The sequence below is a fragment of the Dromaius novaehollandiae genome, chromosome 10 (genome assembly GCF_036370855.1).
Source record: "Dromaius novaehollandiae isolate bDroNov1 chromosome 10, bDroNov1.hap1, whole genome shotgun sequence".
NCBI lineage: Eukaryota > Metazoa > Chordata > Aves > Casuariiformes > Dromaiidae > Dromaius > Dromaius novaehollandiae.
In genome coordinates this window covers 19,728,700-19,754,238 of record NC_088107.1, presented here as the reverse complement: position 1 = coordinate 19,754,238, position 25,539 = coordinate 19,728,700, and the positions used below count along the sequence as shown (strand labels likewise).

General features: G+C 38.7%; 1 protein-coding gene and 1 long non-coding RNA gene across 3 annotated transcripts in view; one reads left to right on the top strand and one right to left on the bottom strand.

Moving 5' to 3' along the window:
- RORA (RAR related orphan receptor A) overlaps window positions 1-25,539 on the top strand; it is a 396,655-nt gene that overhangs the window by 202,539 nt on the left and 168,577 nt on the right. The gene's annotated exons all lie outside the window — the stretch shown is intronic.
- LOC135329395 (uncharacterized) lies at window positions 18,673-20,129 on the bottom strand. The gene is made up of 3 exons (XR_010390857.1): window positions 19,976-20,129; window positions 19,139-19,345; window positions 18,673-19,016 (listed from the first exon to the last, which is right to left on the bottom strand). It is a non-coding gene; the product is annotated as an uncharacterized LOC135329395 (long non-coding RNA).

Here is a 25,539-nt window from a genome sequence, read left to right as displayed (position 1 = left end):
ATTCATGGGAACTAGGTTTAATATACTGAGCTTCTTTATATTAAAATACAGAAGAAATTAATTACTAAATTTTAGCTATACATTTCTCCCTTTAAAAATTGACTCATTTGTTTTGTCAAGAAATAGAGCTAAACAGAATAATAGTAAAGTTCTAATATTCTCTTTTGCCATGTTCAGTGTGTGGCTTAGGCTGATATATCATAGACAGTAATTAGTCACCTGGCATTTCCCATTAGATAAGCAGTGTCCTCAGTTACTCTACTGAAAACAGATTTTTTTCTTTTTTTCCCCCCTTTATTTAGTTTTTAAAATCTCACTCAAACTCTTCAACTCTTAATTAAGACATAGCTTCAGAACTAAACAAAGAATGATTTTGCCCTATTCAGAAGTTCTGGTCATCATTTCCTTGAAAGTGAAGTCTTTACGTTGGGCGTGCTGATTGGCTGTTTGCCATGCCTGTAAAAATCTAACCAAATTTTATATAAAACTAGATGAAGTTAAGACAAAGAGCTTATTTTCGGCATTTCTTATTTTTTCATTAATTGAAATTGCCACCTGAAGGTGTCGTCTTTATAGGTAAAGTTTTGTTTGTTTGCTTCTGGTTGCTTAGATTATTAAGGATAGGGAGGGTGGAGTTGCAGAAATTTACAATGCATTAGTCATGGTTTTCAACTTGTGTATGGTTGTTTCCTTTTCTCAGGTGCCTTAAAATGTTTCTTTGCTTTGTACAGTAAAAATCAAGAGCAGAAAATGTAGACTTCTGACAGCTTAGACTTTTCTAAGAAAAAGGGAAACATTCCAAGCAGCATTGCACCAACCAAAATGAGTATTAATGGTGCACTGGCTCCATCCTAGGCTCTTAAGAGATGAGCCATAAAGCTAAATGTTCGAATAGCTTCATAAGTGAAGGTGAACGAATTATGCTGCTTTCCACTCTCATCATTAGAAGGTATTATGGTTGATACTGTCCTTCCACTGTTAAAGGTGGAAACTATGTGGATTATGGAGTTATTTTGTCTGCTATTCCCTAAGTCGCTCTGCTACTTTAGTATTACAAAGTCTGCAAGTATTACCAAAAGTGGGAGGTGGTTCTGCATCTGCTTTTTGAACTGTAATCCTGTATGTGGCACTGGTATAACAAATAGGTTGCCGGTTGCAATTGAAGATCCTGTTGCTTGCTTAGAGATGAGGCATCTTTGTTTGGGTTGTTGTCAAAGTAACTGAGTGAACTAATCCACGTGGTGGTGAATGTTTCTTTGGCTGCTGGAGGTAGAGTTTAATTATCCTACTAGGATAAATCAGTAGATTTGAATTTCATGAGCTGGACAAGCCTCACCTGCATGTTAGACTGTAGATTATGTTGAAGTAATGAACCTTAGTTTGGATGAAGTCACAGTTTGAACTGTGTGAACTATTTCACACCCAGGCAAATCAAGCATTTTCTGCCAAAACCACTTACTTCTGCTCCTACCTTTCCCCAAAATATACGCACAAAAGAAGTATCGCAGAGAGAGATGCCCAAATCCAGAAAGATACTGGTCAGTTTTGCTATGTTTTTCCAAAGAGACATGAGCTTAAACTTAGTTTTCCTGAAGTGTTAGAAGCATTTGACTCTTCAGCTGCATCTGTTTTACTAATGTGAAAGAAGTGGTGAGGAAAGTGCAAGGCATCTTGTGAATAATTGTTAGTAAGAGTGAATGAAACCAAAGGGTGTCCCTAAGCTATGCAATGCGTTCCAGATGACTCAGACTGGCTTTTGAGAGGGACATATCTTATGTTGTCCTTTTTCAGCTTGAGCTGGAGGTGTCTGTGCCATGCGTTCAGCTATGCGTGCCCTGCATTCATTGTTCCAGGCTCAGTGCACGCTTAGTGGGAAAGAACTCTCTCATCACAGAAAAAGGTCTTACTGAAGTGACTCAGGCTACAGCAGTGTGTTGCTTCCTCTCAATTCTTACCTCCTAGAGGCTTGGGTGGGGTGGGGTTTTTTTTGTTTGGGTGTTTTTTTTTGTTTTTTTGGTTTTTTTTTCCTTCTGACCTTGAATAGTGTCATTGTTAGGCAGAAAGGTATTTTGAAGCGTCTAGTCAGGGATACCTTATTTAAAACATGTACCAGTTGGAGAAAAAAAGTGATAGATTTCCAGCAGTGCACATCACTGCATTCATAAGCAAACTGTCTCTTTCCTTTTAAAAAACAAAAATGTTTGCTGTTGTTGGTGGGGTTTTTTGTTGTTTTGTTTTGTTTTTTTATCAGCTGCCAGTGAAGGGTTCTTTAAATTTTAATGGCTGGGAGAAGACACTGACATGTTGCAACAAGGTATCATATTCCACCGGGGTATTAATTTGTGTGCAGCTAGCTGTTGGTCACCTCTCCTCTCAAATGCTGTACATTATATACAATAGTTGGGAGAAACTTTAGAAATCTTACCTATTTGTAACACATTCGATTGGCCCCATGCACAAAGCGATTTTAATAATTTCTTAGAAGATTTCTGTGAAAGGTTACCATCACTTCCAATCAGCCTGAGTAAAAAAGTAAAATACAGGAAACTAACACAAGCCCTTTAAACAGGTTGAGAATAAGGACATTTAAGGTCAGTCTGTTTCACATCTTTATACCATTAGTCTTTAGAGACATCTGTAATTCAGACAATCCTAATATCCTTTGTGTTTTTCAGTTTTACATTTTGGCATCATATTCAGAGCAATTGTCCAGAATGTTTAAAGAGAGGAAAATAAGACTTCTAGAAACAGTACTACAGTACTGCTGAGCTCCAGGGTCCCATTTGCTCTGAGAAATATTTAAACAGCTGAAATTGTTTCCTCTTTTAATGGCCTAATTCATTTTTAGAACAAGCCAATGAGACTTCTTTTTTCTGTAATTTGTATAGCATTTAGACCTTCAACACCCATTGCATAACAGAAAGCCTCTGACTTTTGTTGTTCATTATGTATGCAGCAGAGTCCATCAAGAAAATGCTGTTAGAAATTAAAAAGCAAATTTTCTATTTTCCCTTCATTAATTTCACATGGCCTTAAATGAGACAGTTTTTTCTGTTCCCAGAACTTACGCAATTTCAGAAGTCGAGGATGTATGTAGCATGTGGAAGAATAGGTATAAGCTTATACTGCTAGATTTCTTTTTCCCCGGAAGTGGTGGTGACCTGTTTAGCTCTCTGCTGTATAATGAAAAGTTGTTTCTTTTCTGAATCTAGCAAATGCCATGTTTCTGTCTTTTTTTTTATCATTTATTGCAATATGGTATGGTCAAAGAATTTGAATTTCTTGCCAAAATGTTAAAAAAACAAACAAACAAAAAACCCTGAAGAGCACACCTATTTTCAAGAAACTCTGTGAAGGTAGTTCATTTATTAGATCATAATTCTAAAGGGCCAGCAAGCAGTGAGGTTTTCACACGTGTTCTTTTCAACATAGTGTGAATGAATTTGTTGAATTCATGCTTTCATGAGAAGTTTTGTGTGTGTGTGTGTGTGTGTGTGTGTGTGTGTGTGTGTGTTTTAATACCCTAAGGAATTATGAGGGTAGCTGCAATTCCAGCAATTCAAGGAGGCTGAGTTTGAAATATGTGCTTTTATATAGACCCTGCTGTGTCCTGACAGTCAGTCTCGTGAATTCTTCCCTCTGTCTCTTTGAAGACTGTGTGCATCAAGGAGGGCTGGACAGTTTAGTCAGCAATGGGCTGGAGCCCCACTATAGAAGGAGAATGACAAAAGATTCCGGCTTAAATACACCTTGAGCCCCCATCAGAGCTCTCAAGGCTGAACAGAAATTCCAGCGTAGTTTCCTGGTCTTCATCCTACTTGCAGCAGAGGGCAAGGAATCTCTTTCCAGCTCCAAATGTGCATTTGCTAAGCTACAACATTAATGTGACCTCAGCTGTCATCCTACCTCTCTAGGCTGAGCAGGACAGCAGAATTCCAGGTTTAAAAGCCTTCAGTTTGCTAACTGTGGCAACTACCAAAAGGTGCGTGTGCTTGTTTTCAAAGGTTGACTTCTTCCCAGAAAGCCTAAAAGCTCACTGGTAGTTACAGTGGCTGCAGTCTTTGGAAGACTCTGTGATCCTCGCTAGAGTCCAAGGCAAACCCATCAGGCAGACAGGAAACAGATGTGTTCTCATAGTGACATGGCATATATCAATGGGTCTGATGTGTTTTGAAAAATTTTCACTGCACCACACTAAGGGTCAATTTACTTGTCAGTGCAGGCAGCTCCAGTTGAGTCAATTTATAGATACTTTAAACTCTTTTTAGCTGATACCAGTCATGTTGCATGACAACTATCTGAGCATCGGAAGAGTCAATGGAGGAAGGAGGTTTCTCTTTGCCAGACATATAGAGATGTTCTATACACTGAGCGTCAGACAGAAGAAAAAAAGCTATATTTCCTTCATGTACTGCATGAATATTTCCTCATCTAAACAACCTAACTTCTAACCATGAAGAGTTAACATTCATGAGGAACATGTGGAAACCTTACATAACTCGTTCAGTCTCATCTCATGGGTGTTTCTCTGTACACTCTGCCAGAACTAATTTCACGGTTTTAAAACATCTCATGGTACAAAAAGAATACGTAATGAGTTGCCGTGAGATATGATTGTTTCCCATCTGAGAGAGAGAGAGACCTGTAGCTCTCCAGGACTTGTTAAGAATCATTTCTCAATTAAGCACAGGATGTGTAGCTTAACAAAGGCTACGTGGTTGATCTTGAATACATCAGGGTTTGGCTGTGGAAAGCATACCTATTGCAAGAATTTGAGATACACTTCCCTTTCCTTTTCCCTAGCATCTTTTCCTCTGCTAGTTTATAAATTCAAAGAGACCGTAAGCTTGTGTAGACAAAAACACTGACCTGGCATGGTCTGTCTTATCCTGCACACTGAGCCCCTGTCATATCTTAGAGTTTGAAAACAGACAAAGCTTTCTGGTGCTGTCAAAAAAGTCATCTCTGAGAAAAGAAGCAGCATCCAAACTGTCAAGACCAATACTTGCTCCCTCTCAGCCAGTGACGTTTCACTCCTGAAGCCTGCATAGCAATAAACTACTTATTTGAGTTATCAAAAGACATAGTCTATACAAAATGCCAGCAAAAGAAGAGTTCAGGGAAAGAAAGTTGGATGGAAGCAGGGGTGGTGAAAATTAGTCTGCCAATCTTTAGATGAAATATTTACTGATGGGTAAGTTTGGTTCCCTCAGTAGAAGCTGAATTGCCGTTCTGGGAAAGGCAGAAAATAGTGCTATACAAAATGGGTGAACCTTTTAAAAAGGGTGTTCAGGATGCAATCCAAAAGTTCATGGCACATCCAGTATCAGTTTGAAAAACAGCCCTTTGCCCAGTGAAATAAAAAATCATGTGAAAAGAGATTTTATTAGTTTGCTGTTGCAGAGACAGTGCTAATGTAGACCATGAATTCTGTTTCCTCCCATCTCCACATTTTAGGTTGATTTGAAACAGGGTTAAAATTCGGTTTGATATCATTGGCAAGGACTCATGTTACTTTCTGAGACAGGAAGTAAAAGGGAATTTAACTGGCTAATTTTTGCTCAAATCTTTCCAAACCATAAAGCAAGATTTATTTCAAAGCATGAAAGCCACTTCAATCCCAGTGCATTAGGGCAGCCTTAGATGCTAAGAGAAATTTATGAGGATCTTCTTTAGTATTTTGGGGGTAAAACAGTTGGAATTACTAGTAAAATTTCACTGCCATAAAAACATGGTTTCAAACTCAAGTGTGAATGGATTCAGAGGGATCTCCTTCAACACATAGTACATGGTGTTATTGCATAGCCATGTAGCCTTTCAGTCTGCTTAAGAATCTTGAATGGTAAGTTCAGCCTAGTGATTCACTGTTTTCTTCATCTTCATGCACTAGAAAGAAAAAAAAAAAAAGCAAACAAAGGTTTCTTGACTGTTATTTGCTTTGTTATTGTCCAGGGAGAATAGTTACAGACATCCCTTTCATGGCATGAAAGGAGAGGAAGAGAGGACAGGCTGAAGCAGGAATTCATGACCTCTTTGCCCCGACCTTAGCCACAAGGTGCAGCTTAAGTTGTAAGGAGGGGTTACGCTTTTTCTTATGCTGGGCAGAATTCTCAGGGGATGACATGGTGGCGGGATACATGAAATAATTTAAATGAACTTTTTAAATTTTCTGTGACAGCAGTGCTGAAGTCCTGCAAGTTCTTGGGAGAACTCCAGGAGCAAATTTCAATGTTTATTATCCCAAACACACTTGTGATGAAGGAAATTTTCCTTTGGTAAAAGTCAGATATGACACAGTAGAAAAGAATACCTTTTTATATGAAAGCTATGTTTTTCACATGCAAAAATTGTCATTTTTAACATGGGAAAGAACTGAAAGATAAGAGGCACAAACATACATTGATTCTCTTTTTAGAAAACCAGTGAGAATAGAGATGCCAATTAGTTCACTCTACAGATCTAATTAATCAGCCTCTTTTTTTCTTTTCTTTATTCTAGTTACCTTGAATTAGAAGTTGTTATCCTTTGGGCTCCTACTGACTTAATATTTTAGAGAACTGCCTGCAGTATTCAGTATGTCAATACTCTATGCATTGTAGTTACTCCAAAACGATCACTGATTTTTGTTAGAATGGTATTTTGGGGTTATTTTGCTTCTCATATTTCAAAAGACAGCTGAAAATTAATGCACCCTGAGACACCAACTGCTACATATGTTGAAGGAATGTTTTACAGAAATAAACCAAGCAGTTCCCAAGCATTATCTGGAGCTTGAATCTAGATTTGATTGTGATTTTTGACCATTCCAAATTCAGAGATGTTTGAGGCTGGTTTTTGTTTGTTTGTTTGTTTTTTGATTGTCTACTTTACAAGGAAAGGAGGAGACGGAAACACTGTGGTAGAATAAGCAGAAAATTATCCAGCGGTTCCCTGTTATGTTCATTAAGAAGGCAGAGTTAGGCACTGAACTGTTATTTCAGTCAAATCTTCATTTCATTTATGTCAGTATTTGTAAATAAATAATATGACATTTTAAGTTGACTCATTTCCAAAAATAGTTATGCTCAATGACTGCTGGAATGCAATAATAAACTGCATCGCAGTCTAGAGAAGCAGCTATAATGCCACATCTTGTTTTGAAATGATTTTTCACTTACCGGTCAAGCTGAATATCAGTGTTACTGGGTAGGAGTTATTAGCTATATTTGCTCTTTGAAGAGAAAAAAGCTTCGCAGAAAGGTGACTTCAACAGCAAAGAAAGATATCACAGCAGTAGCCAGTTTCCTTAGGCAACAATGCTGTGATTGCCCAGTCCAATGCAGATTTACTCTTCTGCCCACTTGGATGTAATGGCAGGGAAGCACAGGAGGCTGTGATGCAGGAACAGGGAAAATTTCAAATATCACAGAGAATTTTAACTCTATCTACACTAGTAGAAGTTTTTCAGGACAAAAGAGCCAGAAAACCATGCAGTTGAACTGGCCCTAAATTCCACATCTTTAGCAAATCACTGGAAAAAAAAAGCAACTTTAAGTTTTATGAGATGTTCTTCAGGAACTCTGTATATTAGCAGTTCAGTTCTCCTCCAGGACCTATGAGTTTTCCTTCCTTGTCTGCTTGCACAGGAGTTGCTTGGGCCAGTGACCTCATGCAGTGTTGTGAGCAGAAACCTACTTAGTACAGTAGAGCCACTGCCTAATGTTTAGAATGGCTGAGGAACTGGAAAAAAAAACATTAAAAAAATCATTCATACATTCAGTGATACTAGCTCAGGGATTCAAAAGATAGAGCAACATACAGGTAGAAGTGGAAAAGCACTAGTTGATTCATTTTGGTCCTTTATTACATATCTGTGGGAATTTTGCAATGCAACCAGGTTAGACTTGCCTAATTTTAATTTTAGCTTCAAACCAAAGACTAGATGTAGTGCAAAGACAGATGTATACTGTAGCACTGAAATGGTGTGCAGTCCATAATTTGCTGTAGCCAAGATTTGACTTTGGCCCATTGAGTGGAAGACAGGATGATATTATTTTTGGAGCTGAGTTCTTCCTCTGACTACTGTGGTGCAACATTCTGGAAAAGTTAGGAATGATTGATCTCCACAGACAGTTTTTATGTATTCAGTTTAACTCTGGTGAACATTTATTGTTCTGGGTACTGTATGGTCACAGCTGCTACTAAATAGAGCTGAAGGGTCTTTGCTAGACTCTGAATGAAGTCCCAAGCTCTCTGAATTTTTCTTCTGTATCTTTATTCATGTACTGGAATTACAGAGTCTTTCATACATCCTCTCTTCAAATTTGCCTTAAAACCATAGTACACAAAAAGAGGACTGCCAAGCTAAATTTAGCCCAGCAAAGGGAGCAGGAAGATCTTTTAAAATGTATTCTCTGACAGTTGTTCCCCACCACCAGTCCTTTTTTCTTTTCTTATGAAGTCATGAGAAATGTTACCATAACCTCTAACTTTTCTCAGCCAATCAAAGAATAAGTTTTAATTTTAATACTCCTCTCAAGCTATGACATTTAAGGAAATACTCGTTACAAAATGCATGATTTTTCTAGCACTGACAAGGGAAAAATCATTTCTCATTCTTTTTCTTTTCCTCTTTTTCACTTTGGGCTGCCAGTCTTGCAAATCAATATTTCATTTTGAAGGAGCCATGTTTGATGCCAGTTCTACTTATTTGCTTTGCAGTCACTGCAGTAATGCTTTGTAGCTCTGTCAGTATGTAAATTAAACCAAGCATAGATAGCTTTGTGTTGCTTAATGTTCAGCTGATAAAAATTAATGTGGTGTGAAATGAGCATTTTATCTGACTGCAGATACAGTGACGGAGTTAATTAGACTGGCAGAGCAAAATGTTATTAAACATACAGGCCCCTGATCAGCAAGAGCTGGGTGAACCTCAAAAATGTGGGTTTGGGTGGGCAATGTAATGTAAATTGACTGAGGCAGGCTCAAAGCAAACATACTGAGAGTGGTGCACTACTTCGGCAATAAGACGTGACAGACTGAGCAGGAGTGCTGATGAATGCATGCCTTGGGTGCACAGTGCAAGGTACAAGGCAAGCCAAATGCTTCCAGCATGCTTGGGAAGTGCATTAATCAGCATTAACACATGATCTACAGTGTCTTATTGTCATTAAACATTGCCACTTCTTAAGTTCAGAATTTAGTGACAGTTAAATGATCAGCAAGCCAAATAATAAAGCAGCAAAACCTTTAATTCAGCATAAGTTATTTCAGTAAAAGCATTCTCATAAATTCAGTTAGTCCTCTTGGCAGATTGCCTTGCGGCACTGGTGTAGTACATTGCTGTTTTCTGTAATTAAAAAAAAAAAAAAGGCAGTTACAATGATACCTTTTATTTTATGAGCTAAATACATTCCATAAACATTGATTCACTTGTGCTGTTGTCTGTGGGACCTATTTGTATATTCTCTATTCACTGTTTATGTAGATAGATAAATTTATGAAGAGAATCAGAGATGCATTAGAATATTGGCATGGAAAGCTGGTAGTTGCACCCAAACATGCCCCTTTACTTTTGATGCTGTGGATAGGTGAGTTTGAGATGCTACTATCCAGTTTTCCCAAAATTACTGCCTAGACAAGATTCAGTGAGTCCAATTGTTCTAGTCAGTGAAACCCACACCAATTTACAGTTTTTGGAGCACAGCATTTGTTAACATGTAATTGAAGACTTCAGGCTGTGATGTTTATATTCAGTGATGGGAAGCCATAAGTTATGTTTAGACCTACAAGCCAACACCCAGAATGTCAGATGCCTCTACAGATGCTTAGGCAGTCAAGTTTAAATGACTCTGTAGAGGCGGAACAGATCACCTGAGAGGAACATACCTCTAAAAGGTTCCCCAAAGGGACAGTTGGCTTTGGTGGCCAAGACACGCAGGGGAGGTTGCTGGGCAGTGCTGGGCAGCGAGAGCTCAGCACGCTTCTGTGCCCCCTTGGCCCATCTTTTCCTGTGAGCTCTAGAATTCTGCCGAACAACCTCAGCTTTATTTTCTGAACAACCTTCCTCTTAAATAACTCCCTTGGTTAGCCCAGGGGTTTAACATATTTTAACTTAGGACTTTGTCCTCCTAGTACTCTGAGAAATAGCGTCTCCATAAACCTATTGTTTATCTGTAATTCAGATAATTCCTTGTGTGCCCTTCATCTGTTTACCTTTTACTGCCTCTTACTTTGCTTTTGTTGGCACTGCATAGATTTGTGCTCCAATACTCAACTTTAAACAAACAGGCCTTTTGCTTTGAGATTAGTAGTTTGTTCATCTTATGCTGCTCTGATGTCCAAATATCCCTCTAAGTTAGTGGTGGTATTGTTCACCTCTTGTTCTTGTCATAGTGCAGACCTCTTTCCTGGAGCTTGCAGACTTTTACAGCATAGTGTGATGCCTTGTTATTGTTAAGTTTGCCTGCAGAAGGCAGGATGGAGAAAGGCCGCTTCTGAGTGTTTTTAGAAAGAGCACAATTACATAATGCTCGTCATTTAGAGTCCAACTCTGCTAGACTTATTGGTTCTCAGTATTTCTGAGCAGCACAGGTCTTGTATTAGGAATAGCCATGAGGGCACTCGGGAGCTATTTAAAACTATTAGAAAGGAGCAGAAGGTGGTCGGTAGTTATATGGGTTTACGAATTGATGTCCACCTTTAACTGCTTAGTTCGATTGACACATTAACTGGAACTTCCAGGCAGAATCAGAGAATTTAAGCTTTTCAGCTCACTCTTCAAGTATTTGTGGAAGTGACCAGGGAACCCTCTGAAGGTTACTACAGAAACCTCCCAATATAAGGTCTCCAATGCTTCTTTCATTACATATGCTTGTTGTATCTATGTGTGTTCATGAAAAAGAGAAAGAGAGGAAGATATAAGACTGTCTCAGTATTTGCATGCACTGCTTTGGCCTCTTCATGCCTGAGTGATTTTCAGATAAAATCCAAATCCCCACTCTATTTACTTATTCATTTATTTAAAATATTTACCCCATGAAAGCAATGCTGTAAATCCCCTTCCCATTTTCAACAGAGACTCAATAAAGGAAGCTAAAAGATTGTATTGGTTTCAAAACCCACACTCTTCCCCTCTGCCCTTCAAACTTCATAATTTAGTGTCACGCATCTATTAAATCCTTTAGAGAGATGCATATGGATGTTAGCCTCTTATGTGCATGTGGCTGAAGACAGACTGTTTACTACTGGTTAGTAGCTTCAGGTATGCTCTCTAAAATTCCTCCATGCTCTCAAACATACAAAAGTATTACAAGAGCAATGTTAATTATTGTACTAACCATGCATTAAGTAGCCTGCGGAATTAGCAGTATCTGCATGCTAATCTGGAGTGATCTATATGCCTGATCTTGTTAAGTTTCCCCATTTCTCTTTTCACTATATTGAAAGTTACTCAGTTCTTTGCAGATTCACGTTTTACTTAGTACTCTTTTCTTTATGATTCATTCTGACCTGTACAGGGCCTTCAGTGCATCTAGGAAGACATCCAGTTGTTCAGGACTGTTTTTGTCATCTAACTTAGGAAATCAAACCTAGATCCTTAAAGATACTTTTTGTTGTATTTTGGGTGTTTCCTTGACAGGAAATAAAAATAAACCACCTTCCTCTGTTGTAATCTGTATTACCTGCCTTTTACAACTGTGATGTCCAAGGCCCAATTTCTAGGTACATTTGTTTCTTGCATATTTATTCTTTTTCATATGGTTCTCCAGATTTTTGGCTGGCACAAGTGATGAGTTATTCGGACCTCAGTTAGTTTGGAATTTTGAATAGGTATCCAAAAATACAGAAGCTCATCTTATTTGGACTGAAAATTTCTACTGAGAACAGTCTCTTACAGATTTTCCAGACTTCTCTTTGTCTAGGATTAGATAAAAACAAGACGATAGCTTTCGTATGGTTTCCACTGTAGCTGTTTCTGGTTTTGGTCAAATGAGATGCAAAGTAAAAAGAAGTTACCTATTCTACTTAAGCTTTAAAGATCAAATTTAATGATGGGCTGAGGTAAGAACATGAGTTAGTTTTAATTTTACTTAAAACTATTGATTTAGCTCCTATACAGCAATTTGTGGGACTGGCAGCAAAGATCGTTGTTAAATCGTGATGTTGAAGGGTTTGACCATCACCTAACTGGCAGAAAAATCTCTCTCTCCTTTAATTAAATTAGTTGTTATAGTTTTTGTTTAGTTACCTCACAACATCCATAGCTTTGGTAAATTAAGAAGATGGCATATTTTGTCCTGATATGAAATTGTGTATATAGAACTGAGTACAGCAGACAACTATCTTGTGTTTTGCAAAGCTATTTACAAAGCTATTTATCTCCAGGATAATCTTTTCACATTTCTTCATTCTAACAGTCCAAAAAGAACTGCAGTGAATTTCTTTATGATCCTCTGATTGTCACAGGAAAATTTTTCACTTTTATTAAATGGAAGAATCTCAAATCTTGGCCCTTATCTTGTGAAATATATATGAGGCCCAACAGAAATAATTTTGGTGCAAGAAACAGATTGCAAGATGCTGGATTTTTGAGGCACTGATTTTCCTTCCCTTTGTCCATTCCTTCTTTCCTTACGAGCTAAATAGCAACCCAGATTAGTAGTGACAGAATTTTGTTACAATACAACTAGTTATCAGTGGTGTGAAATAAGCTGCTTGTCTTAATCCAGCATTTAGGTGTTGGTGACCACCCCAAAAATCCCCACGGTCTGAGATAGTTTTGGGAAAAGAGGCTTATATAATTTTCACTTTGTTATTTTTGAACTGTTGCGTTATTAAAGATTCATAGGGCCAGATCTCAAACTAGAAGGAACTGATAGGATTCTGCATGTAGCACTTCACTTGTACTAGCTCAGGACCTTTGTACCATAACAAAATTTGAGGGTATAGCTGGACAAAATATTGTTGGGATTGTCAGAAGAGATATTTGAACTGGTATTTGATAAGCCTGCTGCTTATCCTTCCTGAAATGACTGGTGCACTGTTGCAATGAACTACCATCATGATAGAAATATTGAAGGTCATCATTTAATTTCATTTATTCGGCCATGTTAGAGACTCTAAGCAGAAGGCATTTCCCCTCTGCTGTTTTAGGCTTCCGTCAGAGAGGGAGATGTCAGTGACCTGGCCTGGCCACATTACTTTTAATTCACACACGCCTAATCATCAAGTTCAGTTGAGGAATGCAAATGATTGTGCTTTGTGTCGTTTGTCCTTAGAGTGCAGCGTCCTCTATGCAAGTGGCTGAGATTAATGCACTTCACTTTCTTTCATTGGCTGTCTAGATCGAAAGTATGCAGTGGTCTGCATTGGAAAACAGGAAACAAACGTCTACAAAATACCAATGTACTAGAAGTTTTAAAAGTCTGTTTTCATAGTATTCCATCCATAATGCCTTTGAAATGTGGATTCCTGCTTCTTTTTTTCCCATTGTGTACTCTCCGTCTCCCCCTGGGGAGGCATTCAGCTCAGTGGGTTATGTAACTGTGCCTCGACACGGCAGCCAAGTTGCCAGTAGCTTCAGAGTTCAGCTTACTGAACTGTAGCAAAGTGCAAGTTCTCCTTAGTAGATTTGGCAGTGGTGCTAACTGCTTGAAGAAGCAGAGTTAGAGGATAAATAGATGACTTAGTGTTACAGAGCAGCTGTATTTAGTGCACTAAGCTGTCGGTTAGTGACTTCATGCCGTTTGAGTATTGGTAAACATGCTGAGCAGAGTACAGAACCTGATCAGGAAAATGAATAGCCCTGTTTTGCCAAACTGCGTTTAAGCCTTGCCACATTAACTCGGTGTTACTGTGCTCAGTATTCATCTCATGGACGCAGCAGAGTCTCTTCTAACAATGAAATAGCCGACAGCATGTGGCCACATAGTGACTGGGTTGCAGAGTAAGTTTGGTTTTGCTTTACGTTTTCTTCCAAAACCTGAAACTCCGAAGTTGTTTAGTTCAACCTTGCTCACCCTATTTGCTCTAAACAGAAGTGACTTGTGCAGGCAGGATTGTGATGCAAACATATATGAATGGATAAAGGTAAAATAAATATTAATAATGGTATATTTAGGATACATTTTTGAAAAGTTTATTTTGGAAATAAATGCTGTGGTTGGTATGAGAAAGGTTTCAGCCAAATTTCATAGTTGCCCCTAGATAAGACCCTTAATTTCACTGTATCTTTCTTGTCCATCTGTAAGATTATGACACATTTTTCTGAGTAATATTTGTATTAAAAATACACTTACGAAAACTGTCTTTTCATCAATATAGCAAACCTAAATATTAGGCCTCATCAACTTTATCAAGCCAGTCTAAATAGAAAACATTTCAGGTTACAGGGAAAATAGCTTAGAAGAGAACTTCAGCAGATATGGGAAAGGTAAGTAGGTTTGTGTTTCAGTAGCTCAGCATTTCTGTAATTGTCAGTCATAACCCAAAGGGTCACAGGAAGTTCAAAGAGATGGTGAAGTTTGTACCGGCCAGGGAACAGCTAACTACCGCTCGCTCCTAGCGGCAGCGCCGTCCCCCAGCGCTGCCGTGGCATAGCCGGCTCGCCCTCCTCGCTTGTGCCGAAACTGCCAGGCACCACGAGGCGCCACGGGTAGCTCCGTGGTCCGCACGGAAACGCTCACAGCACGTAGTTTTAGGTAGGAGCACACAGATGGGCCCAAAAGGGGTCTTGTTACACAAAACTTGAAAAGTACCACAGCAGTCCATGTTTGAAGGTTCTCAAAGTCACTGCTGCGGAAAGGGCACTTCTGCATTTTGTATGGATTTAAATCTGCCAAGAAGTAATACAGTACCACGTGACTGTCAGTGATGAGATCAAAACACTTTGCTCATTTTAAGGTAGCTCCCCTCCCCCTCTGCCATATATTCATTGAAATTAGAGATATGGGTCAGTGACAGTGGTGCAAAACCAAATACATATGTCAGTTTATGTCTCTATATTAGAGTGGGTATTATTTGCATATCTAACAATTACACGTGGAAATTCTGTTATCAAGCTAGCATTCTTTTTGTGTTGTTTTCTTCACTGTTTTCTGTAATATGCTAAACAAAATCCATAAAATTTGGGGGTGATATCTGTCCTTTGCAAATATTTCTTCCATATTCATTAGCTAACACTTCTTACTAGTTTTTCAGTTCACACGCACAGAATGAACTAAAATTATTGTGCTAAGTACAAAACAGTGCAAAATGAAGTTCTCATGAGTTTTGTAGTGAAAGATGGCACAGGGAATTTCAGAGGGAGTTCTAACTTGAGCCACTTATGAAATCTTCCAGCAAAATGAATTCCTATCAGGAAATCCTGATTTGCTAAAGCCAAAACTTTTTGCATAATCGTGTGCACCACTTTCTACAGCTTCCTGTCAAAACTCGAGTCAGACCCCTGACTGAGCACCTGCTATTACTAAGCAAGATTCAGAACAGAACCTGACTTTGTCTTTCACATTCCAAATGAGTAGGTATGGGGTAGGTCTGTTTTAGTCTCTTGAGTTGGAGCTGTTTTACTTAGCAGAAATAATTAATTATTCAAAGCATTAGGAAGCATATGCTCTAATTCTGCCTTAACAAGCAGTGAGTGATCTGACGGGGCCCTGGTGCTGCAAGCTGTAGAGTATCCTTTTGTCTTTTTAATTTCACCTGGGGATAAGGATTCTGAGAAGACCCAGGAGGCACCAGACCTTGCAGGATAAGGTACAGATTCTGAAAATATGGGTTCAATTAGGATAAGCCCCCAGATATTTGGATGCTTATCTAGGACTTGGAGCTGCAAACTGAAACTGTGAAACGGATGAACATGGGCTTTCTCATCAGATTGCCAGTATCGCTTTCTCCAAGTAGCACTAGAATGCTGTAAACAAGCTTTACTACGGGGCCCTTTTGTTCCCTAGCTTAAAGCCTAGTCAGATTCAAGAAAAGCAAAGGAAGCAGCACGAGGGGTCTAGTTTTAATAACGTGTCTGTGGGGTTTTTGTTGGTTTGTTGCAGCTATCAGCTGAAGATACAGCTTAGAATTTATTTTAAAAGAATCTAACCCATTTTTCATTAATATGAACTTGCAGTCTTTTCTATGTTTTTCAAAGGATCACCAGCTGTGAGAACACACCACTTTTTACGGATACTACAGTCCCAAAAGAATGATGTACATGTCTGTCAGTGTGCTGGGCCTGCATATATCTCAAAACGGTAGCATTCTGCAATGAGAACTTAGAAGTGGGGGACTTCCTTAAGCATGATGGCTAACAGAAAGATACCCCATTGCTGAAGTGAACTGAAAGATTTACCTAAGGCTTGGTTCATTTAAACTGCAGTGGAGTTTGGTGCAGAGATCCATAAGCTAGCCCTGACCGATCTGAATCTAGAACCAGAGGCCACATATTTTCATTAGCGTGACCCTACAAACCAGCTAATTAGTTGACCTCCAAAACGGAGCTGATCGGTCTGGCTGCAGCTAATTCTTCTGTGACTGAGCTAATCTTTCTGCAAGGTTCTGCGCTATCAAAATGTTCAGGCCAGAGAACACTATTAAGGTGTTTTCTGCATGGGGCTGCAGTTGAGTCCAGTCTTCTAAGCAACTTCTATATTAACGGTATCAGCCAATAGTTTTTTTTTTATCAAAAGTTTCAATAATTTGCTGGCTTGTTAGTTCTTTCTCTTTGTTTAATGTCCCTTCTGTGATCCTCCTGCCTCTGTGGTTTACTGCCACGACTTGTGGTAAACAGGGAAATTTACTGTTTGTTTCTCAAAAGGGCTAAAGAAAAACACAAAGCTGTGGCTCGTGGCCTGTTTTTAGACAAGAAATGGGTTTTGCCAATTGTAAAGTTCATATATCTGATCAAGTGAGTTTTTGATCCCTTTTTCTTACTTTGAAGGAAGACATTTATAATGAATTAAGCTAAAATATACTACAGTACTAGGTGATATGACTGATGTGGTTGGGATGACAGGTAATCAATCACTCCATCGAAATGCTGGAGAAGGCTTTTAAATTAATGAGAACTGTACCTCTGACACGGTATGAAGGTGTGTAGCCTGTGTAATCTGTGGAACTGTCTAGTGTTATACCTTCTTCCAGCTTCTTTTACTCCCCTTAACCTAGGGGTAACAAAATTTGGAATTTGTTGTGCTCATTTTGTGTGAATTATGTAGGGCAGCGTTTCACCTCAGAAGCATTTGAGTATACTTAGCAGAATTTAGTTTCCATCTCTGCTAATCAGTTCTGTCGTTGCTTCTAGAAAATAGCGAAGTTCCCATGCCTGACTGCAGCTAAGCAACTGCGTATTACCAGCTTTGCTGAAGCAGATGCAATTTTGCAAAGTCACAGATCTATCTTAGGGTTGGTACTTGGACAAATTTGTCAATGAACATTAAAGGACTTTATTCAAGTTTGCTCTATCCAACCCTTTGCAGCTAACAAAGGTCAAAGACATGGAGAGAGCTTTCTCTGTATTTGGGAAAGTGTGGCTTTTCTTGTTGCATTTGGAAAAGGCTCTCCTGGAAGAAAACAAATACACCCACAGAGCATAATCCTGTCTGTTACGGAAACTTTAAAACATGCCCAAGTTAACAAGCCTGTATTAGTCAAGCTGTAAAATAGATTTTTAAAAAATCCTTGAGAAATCTGAATTGATCTCTGGATTATGTTTGTTCCCACAAAATGCACTGCTTGATAATTGTCTCTTATTGAAGGAACAAACTCTTGTGATATCCATCAATATGGCTTTGTGGCACAGTACACATGTTTGCATTAGGCACCCCTTGCTGGAGGCTATTCTTGAGCTCTGTGTCAGAACAGAAACTTGTATTGACTCTTGGATTAAAATTAAGTCAATTTATATTTCTGAGCTCAAATTCAGGGATGTAGAAGAGTGTCATGACGCTCCAGGTATGCTTTTGTTAGGCTGTGTTAAACCTTTTCTGTTTTAATACTTGATAAGCCCTGGTGGTGTTTTGTGAATGTGGGTGCTGCCAGACTGAGATTTGTAGTTTATTTGTGTATGTCGTGCAGATGAGATTGCAGTTTGAGTTCCGCCCTGCCAGACTGTTTTTAAAAAATACACTGAGAGATGAGCCGCTGGAATTTGCACCCTGCTTGTTTTCCCCTTGCTTCTAAAGAAGTGTCTCCCTGCTCTGCAAAGGAAAGCAGTGTTTATAAAAGGACTGTTAACCCTTGGCAGGTCAAATAACAATGGACAAGCAGCTGTTGAGTATCTGTTTTACAGGGATTATGCTGCATGAGGGCTTTTGGATGCTGGATGGCCACTAGTAATTTTGCAGAGTGGGTTGAAAGCACTGCCCTGTCATTGGATATTACAGTTTTTGGCCTCTTGCTGAAATGAAGAACATCTAATATATAAATAAGTCCCAGTTTGCAATAAGCCTTATGTGGGCTGAGGCTCATTGACATTTGTGGACTCATGTCCTCAAATGAGTTGGCTCATAAAACTAGTCCACCTGCATGAGGGAGGTCAAATGGTAGCTCAGCTCCAAAGTTATTTTTTTAGATTTATTAAAACATTCTGTTCAAGTTAAACATTATTTAAATTAAACTGATCCAATTCTTATTTAAGTCAGGTAAAACAGGACACAACTTCTTTAATACGCATTTTAATGCAAAAAAATCGAACTCAGCAAAGGCACAAGAATTAGTTATAAAATTAAATTCCATTTTTCATTTCTGTTTTGCCACAATGAGCAATCTTTGAAAGAGTAGGGAGTACTGCTCAATTCACTGAAGTGTGGCAATTCTTCCATGTCAGTGATTTCAAGCCTAAAGGGGATGACATCCCGTAAGCACATTCATCCATTTGTGTTTATTAAATCAAAGCCTACGTGAATTTGTAGCAACATACTGTTCATTAACAGGAAAAGAGACTATTGCTTTCCTCTTAGGACTGTTTTGGCTCTGATCCATTGATCCATTCTTGCGCTGACATAAATATTAGGGATTGTTTTTGGTTTCATTTTGTTTTCTTCCTGTTAAAGATGAGAAGATAAGCGGCACAAAATGACTGCATGCTGGTTACATTTGTATCTACAAAATACCATAAGTATCAAAATTAGCTATAAAGTACAATAAACAGCGTGTAATGCACTACCTTGAGGGAAAAAAAATCCTTCTTCTTACTCAAATACCTCCATTAGAATTGTGCAAGAGTTTTTTGAAGTACAGATGTAAGAAATGTATGTAAGCATTAATGGGGCAGTATGGAGCGCCTGCTGAGCAGATGATCTTTGTTGAACACGCGTGTTCCGAGAGCACCCCCAGACTCGCAGGCGAGAACAGCGCTTTTTATGGCAGTGCCCTGAACAGAAACACATGAGCATAAGAGCTGTACGTCAAACGTTACACTCTCTAAGAAGTTAAATGTCAGACAAAGGGAGAGAACACCTCTAGTATGCAGTTTTTTGAAAGCGCTACAGTTCCCTTCCCCCTCTTTTAACACTAATGCATATTTCAAATAATTGGAAACTATCAAGTCATTATCTGTCGCCTCTCTGTACAACAGGGCAGGGGATTACAAGGAGGGGGTTATAGTCTTTCTAATCAGTTGATGAAGTTCATGGGGAGGGGTAGAAAGCAGAAAGCAATCAGATGGTTTTTGTGAGAAGCTACAAGCAGCTATGCAGAACAGAATAATAGGAATGGGAGTCCGAAAGGCTGGCTACTTTGGTTTAGCAGGGAATACAGTAGAACTGAAAGATGAGGGTGTAATTTGAGGGGCAGAGAGATGAAATAGTCACTCTAGTTTTCAAAGATGAAAAATTGTCCTGAGTGTAGCAGAAGTAAATGATAGGAGAGAGAGTGAAGACTGCTTTTGTAATATAGATTTTGTAGTGAAAATAAAGCCGTCAATCTAAAGGAGAGAAGGAAATTGAGCAAGAGACAAAACATGCACAGAGTTTGGGGGTTTTTTTGGGGGTGTTCAACATACCACCTGGAGCTGGCTTATGCTGAAGAGCAGTGTGGTGTTGTACATGGGAGGGTCAGGTAGAAATCAGTATTTTGCTGCGGTTAAAAAAATGTATCCAGCATGGTAATGGGCTGGTTATTGAAGCTGAACTGCTGAGAATGACTGTGTGGGATCGTATGACAATATAACCAGTAGTGAGTCAGAGAAGAGGGCAGAGCCAACAGAAGACAAAAGCCACAGGAAAAGGAAGGCGCGTCAGGCTATAGAAGACATAGTTCGGTCAAGTTAATGGGGCTTCCTGGCTGTGGTTAGTATTGGAGGACCTCCTGGGTAATTTAGTGTAAATTGGAAAAACACCAAAGGCCTGTCGACATGAGTAAATGTTTCTGTTAGCTGTGAAACTAGAAAATCTAAAATGGGGTAGAAGAAATATTTTGAAGACCAACATAATTTGACATGAGATTTGAGAATTCAGTCTGGATGAAAGCTGTATCAAAAGACTAAAGCTAATAATGCGTGTATACAGACATTCACAAACTGAGTATTAAACTGTCTTTTTCTAACTCCTTTTTTTGTAAGCACAGATAAGAAAATGTTTAAATTTTAAATCTGAATTTGCGTACTTTCTAGTTAAAACTGAAATTGAACTAATGTATGTGTTGGGGGTGGAAGAGTTTGAGGTGCAACAACACTTGTCAGATTTTGCCTTTCTTGGTTCTGGCAATAAGCAGAAGTTAAAGTATTGAAACAGTTTTAGAAATACCAATCTCCATGTACCAAAAAAAGCCCCCCCAAAAAGATTCAACTAAACATTGAAATCCTTGATCCAGGATGCCTCTTATTTTTAAATGTTAGTTATGCCACTTATATAGCCATTCCCTGAAGAAGCTGAGAGTCTGAACTCTGTAATGCTTGTAATTTTATGAGATGGTCTTTTATACTATTTTTCACAAGTTTTTTGGTCTTTATTCCCCTGTCATGTAAGGGAAAGTCACGTATGGCACTCAGTATATGTCAGGATTCAACCTGAGAGGTACACAAGATCTGAATCACTCTCTGGAGGTGTGTGTATCTCTTCATTGATTGTAGAGGCAGCCAAGGGTGACTGATGCAGATTTCAGACAGACGACACCCTTTAGGGGTACCTACATCTCTCCTTTGAACTATGCAGAGAGCCAAAGGAAACTTCGGTCCTGACATAAGCACCTTGCTTAGGTGCCTCATGTTTGGGGGAGAGCAGGTGTATAAGTCTGGGATGTGTGTCTTCTGTTGTAGGAGTGAAAGCCAATGTATTCTGACAGAACTGTGTTCGTGCAGTCTTTTTTGCTATTAACTATTAGGCTAAACCCAAGTTTGGTCAGCGGGCTCTGCAGTGTGGGAAAGTGCAGCACAGAGACCATCCACAGATTTTGCAAGCTGCTGATTAAGACAGAAGTTCATTTTGCTGATACCTGGGAATCCCCAGGTGAGAGATTGTCTAGTATTTTGCAGGTTTTGCAACCCGAATAAGAAGGGTGAGGGTGTTTGATTCTCATACCTTACTGTTCGTGGCAAAAGCCTTGAATATGGCTCTTGATGATGAGCAGATAGTGAGGCTTGTCTTTTTGCCCCCTAAAAACACTGTATAACATACCCTATTAGAGGATATGAAGAAATTCTGGGAATTAATACAAATGTACATATTTGATATACAGAGGATGTACCCAAAATGTCAAGCTATTGGCCACCACAAGAACAAGGGGCTGGTCTCAGATTTGAAATTTCTAAAGCCTTGAGCTTCACCTGTCAGCAATCAGCTTTTTTCCTGAGCAGCCTTCCTGAGTTATTTATTCGGAGTTTTGTAATAAGTTTGACATGTGCTAAGTACAGCACAGCTGACTCAGTTTGTCATTTAGTGACCTCTCTTACACTATGCTAGGCTGAAAAGAGTCAGGGAGCTAGAAAAGCTAACTTTATGATTAATACTCGTGTAACCTCTTTTCTTGTTTTTTAAAAAAAATCACTTTTGAGGTGATGACGATGTGCATCCTATGTTTATAATCATTCTTCTGAGGTAAGCTTGGCTTTCCAGTGCCGTTATTAGGTAATTGTTTTGAAAGTGATACATCTTCAGACATATGTTATATTGCTATGTGTTAACCCCTGTAGTTATTCATGTTTTTCTCTCTTTGATTGTGTTTCTTCTTTCTTAATTATAAATGTTAATGTCAGTTTAAGTGATGCTTATTTACAAGCTACAATAAGAATACCTTTCTTCATGGCTGTTCGTCTAGAGCATTGAATTTGCATGGTTGGCAATGACTTTATTTTTGCAATCCATAGATCAAATAAAATAAATGTGATATTTTTACAATCATTTTTATTACTAACTCACCGAGCAGTGTTGCAGCTAAAATATAAAAATTAGGCCTTTATAGCAGCTTTCATAGACTTTCATAATAACTGGAGAGTTTATAATACCACAGCTAAGGAAATGAGTATTTTAGTGTCCTTACTGGCTTTTTAAAAAGTTGTGCGAGGGGTCTGCTCAGCTGTTAAGGGTCTTTTGTAAAAGTGATTCATGTTCTGGACCTTCCCTAAAACTTGAGAAAAGCGTGGATATGGGATTTTAGATTTAAGTGCATTCATAGAATATAGTTTCACATGAGAAGAGGAGAACTAAGAAGGTTAAAGACAGAAGTGTGGATGTCTAGGGCGTAAAAGGACTCAACCAGAAAGTCTGGTATAAATGAGTCAGTTCAGGTTTTAGTGCTTTCTGGGGAATGGAGAATACAAATTTGAGAGGCCAGAAGAGCTTTTTAGGGGCTTTCACAACCTGGTACCCTACAGTAGCTTCTGAAGTAGGTCAGGTGTTTATTTTCTGTGAAAAGAACCGACACGTTAAAATGGGGAAAGGAGAATATGCAAAATAAATACCATTGCAGTTGATCCCTTTTTTCTTCTCTCTTTCCAAGATGAGCTGAGGCCTTGCAGTTACCACTTAGAATTAATACCAGACAACTTGGAAAAAAAGGTTCATTCAAAATGTGTTTGTGTTCATGTTAGATAGCTGACTGTTTTTATCCCAGTGCCTGTAGTAAAGCGTACTTCTACCCAGTCAAACCATGAAAACAAAACTGATGCTGTGTCAGCATCCTGGCTGCAAATAAACCTCAAAACAGATTATAGCACATGCTAGGAATACAAAATAAGGTTAGAAATAATGCTTCAGCTGTGAGTTCTTCAGGCTGTGGAAATAATAGAGCATAATTTAGTAGAAGAGGAACTAGGGAGTCAGCACAGACAGAAAAAATGAAAGGAGCAAGAAAAATGAAGGGAAGTGGAAATAGATGTGGGGGAAGTTTGGCAAGTCTTGTCAGTGCTAAATTATTACGCTGACTGTATGGAAGGACCAGAAGGGATTTAGAGAAGGGCTAGAAGAAGTAGTCCTCGAGTAAAGAGGGCAGTGATTGATCTTTGTGAGAGCGCTGCACTGAAGGGCCTGAAAAAGATAGCCAATACACACAGAATCTAAGTATATTTATTAACAGCTTACAGATGAACCCAGAACAATGGAGGCAAGAGCTGTGAACTGTTTACAACCTGTCCATCCCTACTGTGAGCTTTTTTAGAGAAAGCAGAGGCCTGCAAGGCATTCATGGAATCGCATTTGCCTTTCCAGCAAAGGTCTGTTGTCAATTCTGAGCTATCATTTAGCTATAAGAATACTTAATAATTATATGATTTAATTTTGAATGCTTATTTAATTAAACTCTGCCTATTTTTTAGTTTATTTGATACAGATACTTTCTTCAGTGTGAGTCTCCTTGGTACTGTGGGAGGCTATGTGGCAGCACAGCACTGTACATACTGTAGAAATGCTGGCTTTCCATCTACCGTGGACCTAATTTCTATGTATTAGATGAGATTTCCACTTTTTTGTTTTTGTTTTTGTTTTTAGACAAGCTATTGTTTCAGGAAGGTGCTGTACCAGTATGCAGAACAGCCTAGTAGTTGGGACCTACTCATCATTCAAAATGAAGCACAGTTTAGGTTTTCTGTGGCTATTCTCTCTGCAGTGATCCACTCAGCATACGAGTATCTCCTACTGTGAACTGAAAGCAGCAAGTTCAATAAGGTAGATAAGCTCATATTCGATTTCATGGCACTTGTTAAAATACCTTAATGAAGGATGAAGCTGAAAATATTAAGTGAAACAGAATAATGGCAACCCTAACTACTAACCTGAACAATTGTTACTGCAAGTCTGAGTGCTCAGTGTCCTCCACCGTCAAATCTGAGCTTTTCTGATACTTATTTCACTATACCAAAATAACTATGCTAGCATCTTTCCTTTGTTAAGAGCAATGTGGGGATAAGTATTTATAACAACAGATTATCTCTTCTTTCAAAAGCAAAAATAAGACAAACTACTTTTCCAAGAAGTTTTAAAGAGGAGGCATGTTATGCAAAGCCCTGCCCTTTCTGCCTTTCACTGTCCGGGTTTTGTATCTGGGGAGCATTTAGCACTTCAATTCCAGACCTGCCAATAGTGAAACAGCAAAGACAACAAATGAAAGAGAGGTGTAAATTCAACCTTCAGACAATGCAATCTCTCAGCAACCATCATGTTAAGTTTAGAAAACCTAAAATCAGTAAGAAGCCTGGTGGGAGCACTGACATTTCTGAATAGGGTTCAGTCTGTGAAGAGCAGAGTCTTGCAATCTATTAAACAATGTGTTACAATAGTCAAGTCTAGATATCACGAAGGGAGGGATTAATGTACACACATCCACACAGGAAACTTTGATGCTTTCAAATGCTTCCTCATCATCTGAAACGCAGTCAGCAGGCATCGCCTACATATTTCACAGCAGTCTACCTATCTGGGCATTTCAGTATGACAGTAGGAAGCCCTTTGAAATGATAGTGAGACATTTCAGTGTAGCCAGCATTCAGGGTTCTAATATCTTTGGTTTGGGTTTATATATACATCCATATATATATATATATACACAGGCACAGACACTGAGCTGACCAAGCCAAAGCTAACTGATTTAAGAGCAAACTTGTAGTTTAATGTCACAAGTAAATAATGTGACTGAATTTTCAGTAACAGCTCATGTAATAATAATGCTCTCCAGCAATAACTGCGTAATAGAGAGAGGAATTGATATGTTGACAGGTAGTAATAACTACAAAATTGCAAAAATGTTTTTAAAGTACAAAAAAATTCAGACCATGTAACTGCTCTCCAGCTTTTTTTCTTTTTTCAGTTTCCCAAAAGGAGTTTGATTAATTTTCTGAGATGCAAATCATTCTGGGGTGGAGAAGAATTAAACTTGGATTGCCTACACAGCATCTATTACTAGCATGAGGAATAGTGATCTGAATTGCCACTCTGTTTAATTTTATCATTAGTGTTTAATACACAGTGAGAAATAGAGAAAGCTGTCCCAGCTGCATGAGCTAAGATAAACACTAACCAAAATATCATTACGAAAATAGTTGGGCTTATAAAGTTAGTCTTGTAGCCTTTTAAATGAAGGGTGAAGTGAAAGGTAAATGATTTAATCCTCATTCCATTTTTACCCGTTAAGAAACAT